The sequence below is a fragment of the Paramisgurnus dabryanus genome, chromosome 6, assembly GCF_030506205.2.
Source record: "Paramisgurnus dabryanus chromosome 6, PD_genome_1.1, whole genome shotgun sequence".
NCBI lineage: Eukaryota > Metazoa > Chordata > Actinopteri > Cypriniformes > Cobitidae > Paramisgurnus > Paramisgurnus dabryanus.
The window spans coordinates 12365392-12369552 of record NC_133342.1 but is presented as its reverse complement, the minus strand read 5'-3'; positions in this window follow the sequence as shown (position 1 = coordinate 12369552).

The window sequence follows — 4161 nt, the reverse complement described above, 5'->3', positions numbered from 1 at the left end:
CAATGTGTTCCAAATGAGGAAAAGTTAAAATCTGTTTAGACTGATTTGTAAAAAAAGTGGTTTTAATCAGATTTCAACAGTATATGGATTAGATTTTGTGTTTTCTGTGCTTACAAAATTACATTTCAGGAAGATGAAAAATTATTTTTGCAACCTGAGTGAACAAAGCCTGCGTTTTACAAAGCAGCAAATTGTCTATAAGAGTGATCAAACACTTACTGTATATGTATTACCAACAGTCAGTTTTTCACTGTATTGCTTGTATATTCGGTCTACAAATATCATTAACAACAACTGTCAAAAGTGACATGATCGACCAGCCCTAAAGTCGATACCCAGTATTGCATTGCATGGTCAGTTCAAAGAAACTCAAAACCATGGCTAACAGGAAAAATAAAGTTGTTTGCAGAACACATTTGTTATATTCGCTGCTAAATTGAAGTGGATAAATAGTTTCTCTATTTCGTTAGTGTGGCGTAAACAACATTTTCTCAGCTAAGATACCAGGAACCGCTCACTGCGGGAGACCTAAATGAATTTCCCCAGTGGTTACCGAGCTCCTGTAAGATAATTCACAACCGCATTTATTGCATTTATTTCTGTATCAGCTATTCGAAGCTTTATTAGTTTGTTTGAGCTGGCCTGCACTTCTCAATTTGATATGTTTAAACAACGTCCAGTGCAGATAATTACTGTTAGAATTACTGCAACCTCAACAAATCATATAAATTTTCACATGTCCAGAGGGAAATGGACCTCTGATTGATCAGTTGCTCGGGAAATTGAGTCTAAATAAATAATGAGGCAGGGAATCGTTTTGGACTGTAAGGTAAATACAATGTTCTCTCGAGAATCCTTTAAATAAAAGAAATCTTAGAGGCCTCGTTGATGTATTCTATATATAACAGTCAGTTCGGCGGATGCTGTCTTTATAGAGGTGGAATTTGCATTGTGCTACTGTCACAGTAACACACAGTATTCGCGAGCAAAATATAATTATGCTCCAACACAAAAACATTCACCAACACAACAAAATTAAGACACAACATAAAAAACCTCATACACACAACATGTTGATCCTGGAAATGTCCCATAAAACTGTCAGCGTTAATGCAAATACGTCTCGTAATTGGGATTCTGGCATGTCTCCCGTAAAGAGGACCTAGTAACATTACCGGAACATTTCCGGAACGCATTCTGTGTAAACAAAAGGCGGTAACAATGCCACAAGATGAGGATGCGCGCATCATCGCAAAAAGTTATCGTCCAGCTCTTTGACAAGGGTTTTAATTAGATTAACATTCACCGCGAGAAATGTATGCAATCCAGAATTAAGCAGATATCTGAGAAACTGAGATTGTTCGCAAGCAAAATAAAACAGCACGTTATGTGCAAATCAGAAAATAAATGCACTCCACACACGTGTGGTTTCTCAAGAAAGAAATCGTGGATAATACGTCAACTTAAAGGGCGGTATTTCATGCTTCTGACTAATGCTGTGACGGATCGCAATTGACCCACGGTTGGCTCGCATGCGATTCGCGGATTAATGCGCAAATTTAAAAAGGGAAAGTTGATCATTTGCATGTTTTTTAAAGGCTTGAAGGGGTAACATTCAAGTGATTTTAAACAACTTAACCACAAAAAGGTGCTAAAGTGAGCAGCATTCTGTACGCACAGTTGCACATGCGCTTGAATGTATCCGGTCCAGCTTCAGCCTTCAAATGATCAAAACTCTTGATGTGTAAACTTTAGAGAGAGTTGCGCTACTGTGTGTAATACTGTAGTACTTTAACATATATTTGCCGAATAGAGCAACGAAAAACAACATAAAGTTTTTATGTGGAGCGACTGTTTATGCTGCGTCTTCTTCCTAAAGCGCTGTTTGGAATTCCCCCTCCATCGCTTTTAAGTGCACTCAAAAGTGCACACATGAAGAGATGCGTTTCAAAAAGCTAGCAAACACAAAATCTTTCTGTTATTGACAGGGCACATACAAACAAAATGGTCTCCACAGTATTCTTTTTCTAATAAAAGCATTTGTTTATGTCTTAAGTGTATGTTTAGATTAGCGTCAAAAACTAGCGTCTGTGCTTATTTGGTCTTAAAGAGAGAGTAACCTCAATTAAACTACTTAAGTCTGTGTCATTAATGTTAATCAAACAACCCAAGACAAAGAGAAAATCACTTTTGTAGCTCTAAAAAATAATAATTATATTTAATTTATACAATAAAGACAGTGTTATTATTCGTTTGACTCGATTTCTGTACATAATGCTAATTTTAGACCTTCCTTAATGTGCAACTTTGTTCTTTTTTTTATAAATGTTTGTAATTTCTTTATTCTAGGGCAGGGGTGGGGAACTCTGGTCCTGGAGGGCCACTGTCCTGCAGAGATTAGTTCCAACCCTAATTAAACACACCCGAAAAATCTAATTAAAGTCTTCAGGATTACTTGGAAATGAAATTCAGGTGTGTTTGATTAGGGTTGGAGCAAAACTCTGCAGGACAGTGGCCCTCCATGACCCAGGGTTCCCCACTCCTGTTCTAGGGTTTTCTAGCTGGTCCAAGCCAAATCCCACATGAGATCCATGACATTTTCCTAGGCCAAACACTGACTCTAATCAGTGCTGGCATACTCTATTGACTAATGTTTTTTTAAATAATAATCCACAATGACACAATTTGGGGTTATGTTTAGTTCATTTACATTAACCAAGAGCTTTACACTGATATTTTGTCACAGCAATTTGTAAATGCTAAGTGACCATTGCTGGTAAAAGCCTGTGGATATCATACATTGGTGAGCTGATAATGTCAAAATAAAATGGCCTGATATCTTCTGGCATTTTACAATAAAGTGCACTAACATCCAAACCTAATGTGTCTCTTTCTAATGAAAGGCTGCATGTGATTAAAAAAGATACTCGAGGTTTTCTGTGTTAATGGAACCATTACACAGTGACCTCAATATGAGGGTAATTTTAGAGGAATGAATTAAAACAGCACTTTAATGAAAAATGAATGTGTAATGAAGCTTGGCGAGTCTATCAAGCCAACAGTCTTAAAATTCATAGTGTGCGGCTGTGACATCCATCATCCACTCTGTAATTTTACATGTAACCTTTTCAGTTCATGCCACATCAAAACCTGCACTTTGACATGATTACATTTGTAGATATGATTTTGTGTCAAGAAAAGGAATTGAAGATGGGGCCGCTGAAACAGTTTATATGCAAATGTGCATTGCTCAAAACTCATCCAAATTTGTACATTGCTATAAATCTAAATCCTTGTTTTTCATGATTCTGCTTTGTAAAATTATAAAATGTCATATAAGATGCCTTTTTACATTTCTTGTTCTTTATAAAAGATTTTAATAAAATAATTCTTTCCCAGTCAACTTTATTTTTAAGTTGCCAGTGCCAGCATTGATTTTTACAAAAGTTTAATGCCTTCCAGAAAATATTCTTCTTAAAATATATAAACATACAATATATTAAATGAAAGATCAGACCCTCTGTTTAAAAAATTTAACAACTTCTAAAAAATGGGTAGGTTTCTTCCAAAAGAAGATAATTGCATTCCTTTGTAAAGGACTTTTGTTAGAGATCAGATTCAGAATGATAATGAAAACATACAGAGTTTTTACTGTTTTTGAATCCATGCATACTTTAGTGTTTTATAAGTTGTGTAAGAGCTAGGGATGTGCATGCATGTCATTTTTTCATTTCGATTAATCCGTGGGTCTGAAAAACAATTACTCAATTAATTAGGGGCGGGGCAATCATAGGGGTGTGGCGTACAAAAACCTTTAACAGGAAAAGCTGCGGGATGAAGTGAAACAAAAGGGATAATAGACACAAACTGAAGCGCTTTCTATATGACGCACTCTACATAATATTAGTCAGTATCAAGACAACATAAATGTATTATACAATGTGCATATATCTGCACAAAATGCAAGACTTAAACCAAGTTAAATACTAATTGGACAGAAAGTTTAACTCCCGTTGTGGATGTGCACTAGGGGTGTCACGGTTCTCCAAATCCTCGATTCGGTTACATTTTCGATTCTAAGGTCACGGTTTGATTCTCGTTTTTTTTTTAAGGTTGCTATGCCATTTTTAGACTAGACTTTTATGAAATATAATATCTTAC